Genomic DNA, 10,306 nt, shown 5'->3' on the forward strand with positions numbered 1-10,306 from the left:
ACACAAGCTCTTCTTGCATTTCCAATAATGGTTTCTTCTTTCCATTCCATCTTGCTGCTTTTCTATTCAGGGGAGTTTTCTCAACCTTTCTTTTAGAAAAACTTTTGAACTGCTGAATTCTTTTAAGATTTGCCGGTCTGTAGAATTCTCTAGCTCTGCCGTTATTTGAAATGGTGTTCATGTGGCATAGGCTACCCTAGGTGGCAGCATTTGGCCATTCAGGATATGGTCTGTGTCCTGGCACTCCTCCCTGTCCTGCAATATTGCTGCCGAGATATCAGCTGAAACCCCTCTGGAGGTTTCCTTGTGACTATGTTGTTTCCTCCAGGTGCATTTTAAATCACTCGGATATTCGTGAACTTTGTTGATTTGAATCATACAGCTGCTGGTAGGTCTATTGGGATTCCACCTCCTTCGGATGCTGTGTAATTCCTGAATTCGCATAGATGATTCTTTCTTGGCTTTCAGCAAGTTTCAGTCTGATTTTTCTACAGATAAATTTTCAGACACTTTTTGTTTCTTTATCTCTTGCTTTTCCATCTGGGACTCATGATTTCTATTCTTTCATGCCCTGTCTTAACCCAGGGTTCAACTGCAATGTTTTCATTTGTTTGCACATGCTTTCCTATGTCTGCTTCTGACCGAGGTTTTTCTCTTCCCCTGTCTTCACAGTCATTCACGCGTCCCTCTGCATTATCTAGTCTGCTAAGGACTGAATTTTAGCCCTGATATTATCACAACCATTGAGTTTCCTGATATTTTTGGCTTGTGTTGAGACTTTCTCTTCCCCTTTTCTGGTATTCTGCCTTTTGTGATTCTGAGACACTGGTGTTCTTCAGTGTTTTCCTGACCTTCATTTTCAACACTTGTTCTGGATAGCGTTTTGCAGACTAGTTGTTTGAAAGCTTATCTTTTGCGCCTTCAATATCTTTGGAACTGAAAATGGTACTTCCTGTTTCTTTTACTGTTCTTCTTCATCTCTACTGGTCAGGTAATATCAGGTATCTAATGTAGACTTCTAGGGCTTTGTTAATTGAAAATTTTAGACTCTTGTCTCTACGCAATTCCATGGGATTTCTGTGAGGACAATTTCTCCTAGGCATTGATGCCATAACCTGTACCTGTGTGTGTTGTTTGGTATATCTCCAATTGCTGGTGTTGCATTAGTTGTGATGAACAACCCATACTACTTCGATTAGCATAACTTCATTTTGATTATACTTATCTCACACTTCTGAAAGTGCACAGGACACTTCCTCTTGTGGAAATGAAGCTTCTAAAAGTTCTCAGCTCTGCATTCTTCTCTATGTCATTTTGGAGTGTTTCCAAAACAGCAAACTGAGAGTGCTCTTCTGCTTTTTATTGCCACGGGTATGTCCCAAAGAAATCAGTTCTTTCCAGAGCTTCTCTGTCTACAGAAACACCAGTGGAAGCATATCTATGGATGTCACATATCAGGGCCTGCTGGAATGATCCCGCAGACCTTCCTTGTTGTCCTAGGTGCCGTACCGTGCCGGTGCCATCCAAAATGTAGCATCCGCTTTTGGGAGATAGTGCTGAAGGGAATGCTTCCTCTTCTCGCGCTGTGGACTTGGACCACTCTTCCTTGTCCTCTCATCCTTGTGGCACGGGTGCACGAAGGCAACCACAGAGTTGTTGCGCATCCTGTGACTCAAACCAAACCATAATCCCAGCCCAGGTTATGAATGTAGCATATCCTAAGGCTTTTCATTCTGATTTCAAATTCAAGGCCCCCTGGATCCCTCAGACCAGATGCACGATATCTCTGATTCAGCCCCACACGTGCTCTATTGGCAAAATTCCCAATTGGTCCCTGGTCCTGCAGATGTACTGGGTGTGGCCATGGGACATATCGGTAATCGCAACCGCGCGACCAGTGTGGTTGGTTTATTATTGGTACACAGTTCGGTTTGCTGTCTTGATTCGACCCACCACATCCCACAACGCACTCCAGATCCCTGAGACTCAGCGTGTGCCATCATCCGTAGCTCTATGCCTCACTGACCATTGCCTCTGCTACCTCAAATTTGGCAGCTTGGATCTTGGTCTCAGAATTAACTGTGGGGATATTTTGCGCTGGTTTCTTTGAGTTCTCTCAGCCAAGCATCTGCTGTGCACTCTTGTAAATCTCAGCACATCACCTTCAAACCCATGTCTCCTGTCCGCTTGAGAGTGTGCGTCCAAGTTAAACAGAGTTTCACCCTTGTTGCTCCATCACCAGGGGTCCGAACCTGCACTGGTTTCCATTCCCTGCTTTGCCTTCTCCTGCTTCCAGGTGTCCTGAGGCCTCATCCTGTCTTTGGAAGTAACAGACCTCTCTTCGGCCAGTGTCCTATGCTAAGGGCTGGGTGAGTGGATGTTTCCATTGCTCTGTACATGGGAGCGAGTGAGTGCAGGTTGCACTTCTTCTCTGCCAACTGGGCATCGATGAATCAACACTATCCAGATACATTTCACAGAAATGTGATATTTGCTTAGCTCTTTGTTTCTATACAGCCGTGGTGGGAGGGATTGTCCGAAGACAACTATTTTGACATTGTGTTGATATCCCATTTGCAGTCTTTAAGAAGTTTAACAGAACTCATTTACATGTTTTGGGAGTTATACGAAAATGGAGTTATTTTTTGAAACACACTAAATCGACCTAGAAGCCAGACTTGTCAATTTTGGTAACATTTTGTCAGCTCTACGGAAAAGCTAGACAGATAGAATGCAAACTAGCAGTCCAAACTGTTCAAGGGGTCATGTCAGCTCTTTAAGGTTGAAGCCTCCGAAACCAACAGGAACCATGAAATAACTTTTGGAAACATGGAATAACCCCCAACCTTGGATACACTTGTGCATGTGGTACCCTGTATCCGAATGACACCTACTGGCCAATGTTGGCATTTCAAGGGGTAACATCCCTCTCTAGGAAAATACAAGAGGAAACAAACCAAATATATACATTTAGGTTTGAATCCAAAAGCACCTAGAGGCATTCTAGCTAGGAGAATCCTGCTGCAGTTATGCTAGTCTATTGAGAACCAGGTGTTTTTCTATCAGTGTTGAGAACGCTTAATCATCCGATCCTGTAGTTTAAAGCCATTTAACGCAACCAAGTCTGCACCCCCATGATATAGTGCCCCCGGGGGCTTGACTCAAGTGATAGACGATCCACATAAGCTGTATCTTTAATGTCATTGGCGACTTTTACAGTTCAGTTCACTTTCTGACTTGTACTATTTACCTTCACTGTCTTGAAAAACTGAAGCCTAATACAGATTCATGTTCAGTCAAAGATTCCCCTCACTTACCACACTCCCTTCACCCCAGGGAAGACATAAACACAACATTTGCTGAATCTAGCGGAAGGACATCGTTTCTAGGTGTGAGCTAAGTATTCAATTTTATCTATTTCAGCCGAGACTATTTGACCTTTAAGGTGTTCACTGTTGTTCACAGAGAGTGAAGCTGGAGGAACTCTGATTCTAGGAGGGGCTTGCTCTTCTCGTAATGGCTTCATTGCAGCTCAGGTACTGATCCTTCAAAATGGATGCCTGAGTGGAGGGGAGGCAAGGGCAAGTGCTCACTAGCTAGGCCCAAACCTGGGAAAAGGCTTACCTGGGCTTGTTGAATTTTGGTCTGAATGGCTTGGGAATGCCCCTTGGGACGTGTGGATTCTCACGACCTCTTCCAAGAACAGGAGCGTTTTGATCATCTCTGCCATTTCTTCTCCTTCAGACGTCAGGGACCTTGGACCCGTTATTGGAGAAGAGAATTGAGGAACTTCCTCAAGTCCACGTTGGCACTCCGTATGTTTCTGCCTGTATCAGTGAGTTTCAATATGTCTCATGAATGTCTTTTGAGCCTGGTATCCTCTACAGCTGTCTCCACGCCAGTATTCTCCATTGTAGCAGAACATCTCTCATCCATGTGTTCGCATCTCTCCTCAATCCGTGCAGCCAGCTTATCGGCCAGCTTCTCTTCGTGTCTCCCCTAAAGTCGACTTCACCAGGACTGGGCAAGTCTGAAAGTACCTCGGAGCCTGACCAGTAAGCTGATGACAGGCAGATCTTCCACTGTCTGCCCTTTCAGGTTCTGGAAACTGACCTGTGACCTCAGGTCTTTGGGCAGCAGCAGTATCTCGAACTGACACAGCTTCCCGGACCAAAGACCTAAGCCAAGCTCCACAGAGGGCGGCAGCCCCTCCATCACACTGATCCACCCACAGAACTCTGCCCGGTTACCTAGGATCCAACAGCCACAACAAGCCTCGCGGTAAACACCAACATTCCACCTGGAATCCAACCGCTAACTGCCATCCCCAATGGCTGCTGCATCTTGTCAGTGTTGGGGGAGGGGCTGCATCCGACGAGAGGTTCCTAAGGTAAATGTGATTCTACCCACTAGCGTCCCATGGGCCTTTCTTCTTCCCTCTTTCCTTTTGTTCAGAGCTCTATGCACCGTACCAATGGAGGGAAGTGTGTCCCTTTTCAGTTGATGGTTTCACACGTCTTTAAACTTTCTAACAGTTCACAGTACACAGGGACCCACTAAAGGAGACTTATGTTCCTATAATATCCGTACACCCGGAATACATATGCGTCGCCTGATTTCTGCTGAAACACCCACACTCTCAGGACATGGATCCATTGGATTCATGGGGGCTGAAATTCCAAGAAATGAAACCAACCCCAATGTGCACTTTGCTGTCGGTCTCTTTTGCACTTAGTACACTTTGGCAGAGCTACTTGCCTTTGTTATAGGCTTCTTACATTTCTTCTCTACGTAGCCTAGAATATGGCATTCCTTCATCCTGTTGGAAGACATACAAGTCTACATCACGGACTAGGAATCCATTTGATTCCAAATCGGCATTAGTGTTAGGTCACGATATGCTCTTATGAATCAAAATTTACGAATATGAATGCACGCTTCTGATTTCCGAATACAAGTGTGCTGAGTACATGCAAGCCACGATACTGGGTCGATGCGTTCTGAATGACCCTTGACCTCACCTTGAGTATTTTCTTTTGAATAATCATGGTTCCCTTTGTATATGTCAGCCAACCATACCATTTTGGTGCTTGTTTGTTGGTTTGATTCTTTGTTGGTCTTCTTCTCGCTTGTTTTGCAAACACGTCAGGCCATGCATCTCTCCTTTCGCTTCAAACAGAGTCAAATAAGCTGATTCACTTAAGAGAGTGCTTCCAATCACCTATGATTTCCTGCTTCCCTCTCCCATCTTTAGGGTTTTGATGTCCTCCTTAAGTTCTTCTTCTTTCTTCTCTGCCACACATGCTCTTCTTGCATTTCCAATAATGGTTTCTTCTTTCCATTCCATCTTGCTGCTTTTCTATTCAGGGGAGTTTTCTCAACCTTTCTTTTAGAAAAACTTTTGAACTGCTGAATTCTTTTAAGATTTGCCGGTCTGTAGAATTCTCTAGCTCTGCCGTTATTTGAAATGGTGTTCATGTGGCATAGGCTACCCTAGGTGGCAGCATTTGGCCATTCAGGATATGGTCTGTGTCCTGGCACTCCTCCCTGTCCTGCAATATTGCTGCCGAGATATCAGCTGAAACCCCTCTGGAGGTTTCCTTGTGACTATGTTGTTTCCTCCAGGTGCATTTTAAATCACTCGGATATTCGTGAACTTTGTTGATTTGAATCATACAGCTGCTGGTAGGTCTATTGGGATTCCACCTCCTTCGGATGCTGTGTAATTCCCGAATTCGCATAGATGATTCTTTCTTGGCTTTCAGCAAGTTTCAGTCTGATTTTTCTACAGATAAATTTTCAGACACTTTTTGTTACTTTATCTCTTGCTTTTCCATCTGGGACTCATGATTTCTATTCTTTCATGCCCTGTCTTAACCCAGGGTTCAACTGCAATGTTTTCATTTGTTTGCACTTGCTTTCCTATGTCTGCTTCTGACCGAGGTTTTTCTCTTCCCCTGTCTTCACAGTCATTCACGCGTCCCTCTGCATTATCTAGTCTGCTAAGGACTGAATTTTAGCCCTGATATTATCACAACCATTGAGTTTCCTGATATTTTTGGCTCGTGTTGAGACTTTCTCTTCCCCTTTTCTGGTATTCTGCCTTTTGTGATTCTGAGACACTGGTGTTCTTCAGTGTTTTCCTGACCTTCATTTTCAACACTTGTTCTGGATAGCGTTTTGCAGACTAGTTGTTTGAAAGCTTATCTTTTGCGCCTTCAATATCTTTGGAACTGAAAATGGTACTTCCTGTTTCTTTTACTGTTCTTCTTCATCTCTACTGGTCAGGTAATATCAGGTATCTAATGTAGACTTCTAGGGCTTTGTTAATTGAAAAATTTAGACTCTTGTCTCTACGCAATTCCATGGGATTTCTGTGAGGACAATTTCTCCTAGGCATTGATGCCATAACCTGTACCTGTGTGTGTTGTTTGGTATATCTCCAATTGCTGGTGTTGCATTAGTTGTGATGAACAACCCATACTACTTCGATTAGCATAACTTCATTTTGATTATACTTATCTCACACTTCTGAAAGTGCACAGGACACTTCCTCTTGTGGAAATGAAGCTTCTAAAAGTTCTCAGCTCTGCATTCTTCTCTATGTCATTTTGGAGTGTTTCCAAAACAGCAAACTGAGAGTGCTCTTCTGCTTTTTATTGCCACGGGAATGTCCCAATGAAATCAGTTCTTTCCAGAGCTTCTCTGTCTACAGAAACATCAGTGGAAGCATATCTATGGATGTCACATATCAGGGCCTGCTGGAATGATCCCGCAGACCTTCCTTGTTGTCCTAGGTGCCGTACCGTGCCGGTGCCATCCAAAATGTAGCATCCGCTTTTGGGAGATAGTGCTGAAGGGAATGCTTCCTCTTCTCGCGCTGTGGACTTGGACCACTCTCCCTTGTCCTCTCATCCTTGTGGCAAGGGTGCACGAAGGCAACCACAGAGTTGTTGCGCATCCTGTGACTCAAACCAAACCATAATCCCAGCCCAGGTTATGAATGTAGCATATCCTAAGGCTTTTCATTCTGATTTCAAATTCCAGGCCCCCTGGATCCCTCAGACCAGATGCACGATATCTCTGATTCAGCCCCACACGTGCTCTATTGGCAAAATTCCCAATTGGTCCCTGGTCCTGCAGATGTACTGGGTGTGGCCATGGGACATATCGGTAATCGCAACCGCGCGAGCATTGTGGTTGGTTTATTATTGGTACACAGTTCGGTTTGCTCTCTTGATTCAACCCACCACATCCCACAATGCACTCCAGATCCCTGAGACTCAGCGTGTGCCATCATCCGTAGCTCTATGCCTCACTGACCATTGCCTCTGCTACCTCAAATTTGGCAGCTTGGATCTTGGTCTCAGAATTAACTGTGGGGATATTTTGCGCTGGTTTCTTTGAGTTCTCTCAGCCAAGCATCTGCTGGGCACTCTTGTAAATCTCAGCACATCACCTTCAAACCCATGTCTCCTGTCCGCTTGAGAGTGTGCGTCCAAGTTAAACAGAGTTTCACCCTTGTTGCTCCATCACCAGGGGTCCGAACCTGCACTGGTTTCCATTCCCTGCTTTGCATTCTCCTGCTTCCAGGTGTCCTGAGGCCTCATCCTGTCTTTGGGAGTAACAGACCTCTCTTCGGCCAGTGTCCTATGCTAAGGGCTGGGTGAGTGGATGTTTCCATTGCTCTGTACATGGGAGCGAGTGAGTGCAGGTTGCACTTCTTCTCTGCCAACTGGGCATCGATGAATCAACACTATCCAGATACATTTCACAGAAATGTGATATTTGCTTAGCTCTTTGTTTCTATACAGCCGTGGTGGGAGGGATTGTCCGAAGACAACTATTTTGACATTGTGTTGATATCCCATTTGCAGTCTTTAAGAAGTTTAACAGAACTCATTTACATGTTTTGGGAGTTATACGAAAATGGAGTTATTTTTTGAAACACACTAAATCGACCTAGAAGCCAGACTTGTCAATTTTGGTAACATTTTGTCAGCTCTACGGAAAAGCTAGACAGATAGAATGCAAACTAGCAGTCCAAACTGTTCAAGGGGTCATGTCAGCTCTTTAAGGTTGAAGCCTCCGAAACCAACAGGAACCATGAAATAACTTTTGGAAACATGGAATAACCCCCAACCTTGGATACACTTGTGCATGTGGTACCCTGTATCCGAATGACACCTACTGGCCAATGTTGGCATTTCAAGGGGTAACATCCCTCTCTAGGAAAATACAAGAGGAAACAAACCAAATATATACATTTAGGTTTGAATCCAAAAGCACCTAGAGGCATTCTAGCTAGGAGAATCCTGCTGCAGTTATGCTAGTCTATTGAGAACCAGGTGTTTTTCTATCAGTGTTGAGAACGCTTAATCATCCGATCCTGTAGTTTAAAGCCATTTAACGCAACCAAGTCTGCACCCCCATGATATAGTGCCCCCGGGGGCTTGACTCAAGTGATAGACGATCCACATAAGCTGTATCTTTAATGTCATTGGCGACTTTTACAGTTCAGTTCACTTTCTGACTTGTACTATTTACCTTCACTGTCTTGAAAAACTGAAGCCTAATACAGATTCATGTTCAGTCAAAGATTCCCCTCACTTACCACACTCCCTTCACCCCAGGGAAGACATAAACACAACATTTGCTGAATCTAGCGGAAGGACATCGTTTCTAGGTGTGAGCTAAGTATTCAATTTTATCTATTTCAGCCGAGACTATTTGACCTTTAAGGTGTTCACTGTTGTTCACAGAGAGTGAAGCTGGAGGAACTCTGATTCTAGGAGGGGCTTGCTCTTCTCGTAATGGCTTCATTGCAGCTCAGGTACTGATCCTTCAAAATGGATGCCTGAGTGGAGGGGAGGCAAGGGCAAGTGCTCACTAGCTAGGCCCAAACCTGGGAAAAGGCTTACCTGGGCTTGTTGAATTTTGGTCTGAATGGCTTGGGAATGCCCCTTGGGACGTGTGGATTCTCACGACCTCTTCCAAGAACAGGAGCGTTTTGATCATCTCTGCCATTTCTTCTCCTTCAGACGTCAGGGACCTTGGACCCGTTATTGGAGAAGAGAATTGAGGAACTTCCTCAAGTCCACGTTGGCACTCCGTATGTTTCTGCCTGTATCAGTGAGTTTCAATATGTCTCATGAATGTCTTTTGAGCCTGGTATCCTCTACAGCTGTCTCCACGCCAGTATTCTCCATTGTAGCAGAACATCTCTCATCCATGTGTTCGCATCTCTCCTCAATCCGTGCAGCCAGCTTATCGGCCAGCTTCTCTTCGTGTCTCCCCTAAAGTCGACTTCACCAGGACTGGGCAAGTCTGAAAGTACCTCGGAGCCTGACCAGTAAGCTGATGACAGGCAGATCTTCCACTGTCTGCCCTTTCAGGTTCTGGAAACTGACCTGTGACCTCAGGTCTTTGGGCAGCAGCAGTATCTCGAACTGACACAGCTTCCCGGACCAAAGACCTAAGCCAAGCTCCACAGAGGGCGGCAGCCCCTCCATCACACTGATCCACCCACAGAACTCTGCCCGGTTACCTAGGATCCAACAGCCACAACAAGCCTCGCGGTAAACACCAACATTCCACCTGGAATCCAACCGCTAACTGCCATCCCCAATGGCTGCTGCATCTTGTCAGTGTTGGGGGAGGGGCTGCATCCGACGAGAGGTTCCTAAGGTAAATGTGATTCTACCCACTAGCGTCCCATGGGCCTTTCTTCTTCCCTCTTTCCTTTTGTTCAGAGCTCTATGCACCGTACCAATGGAGGGAAGTGTGTCCCTTTTCAGTTGATGGTTTCACACGTCTTTAAACTTTCTAACAGTTCACAGTACACAGGGACCCACTAAAGGAGACTTATGTTCCTATAATATCCGTACACCCGGAATACATATGCGTCGCCTGATTTCTGCTGAAACACCCACACTCTCAGGACATGGATCCATTGGATTCATGGGGGCTGAAATTCCAAGAAATGAAACCAACCCCAATGTGCACTTTGCTGTCGGTCTCTTTTGCACTTAGTACACTTTGGCAGAGCTACTTGCCTTTGTTATAGGCTTCTTACATTTCTTCTCTACGTAGCCTAGAATATGGCATTCCTTCATCCTGTTGGAAGACATACAAGTCTACATCACGGACTAGGAATCCATTTGATTCCAAATCGGCATTAGTGTTAGGTCACGATATGCTCTTATGAATCAAAATTTACGAATATGAATGCACGCTTCTGATTTCCGAATACAAGTGTGCTGAGTACATGCAAGCCACGATACTGGGTCGATGCGTTCTGAATGAC

At 45.1% G+C, this 10,306-nt stretch overlaps 1 long non-coding RNA gene across 1 annotated transcript; it reads left to right on the forward strand.

The window, feature by feature from the left end:
• The first annotated feature begins 4,217 nt into the window (after positions 1–4,217).
• On the forward strand, positions 4,218–9,168 carry LOC140693028 (uncharacterized). Its single transcript, XR_012068679.1, has 3 exons — positions 4,218–4,390; positions 8,763–8,833; positions 9,042–9,168. It is a non-coding gene; the product is annotated as an uncharacterized lncRNA (long non-coding RNA).
• The last annotated feature ends 1,138 nt before the right edge of the window (positions 9,169–10,306 follow it).

This window comes from Vicugna pacos, unplaced genomic scaffold (genome assembly GCF_048564905.1).
Source record: "Vicugna pacos unplaced genomic scaffold, VicPac4 scaffold_19, whole genome shotgun sequence".
In the NCBI taxonomy this organism is placed as follows: Eukaryota; Metazoa; Chordata; class Mammalia; order Artiodactyla; family Camelidae; genus Vicugna; species Vicugna pacos.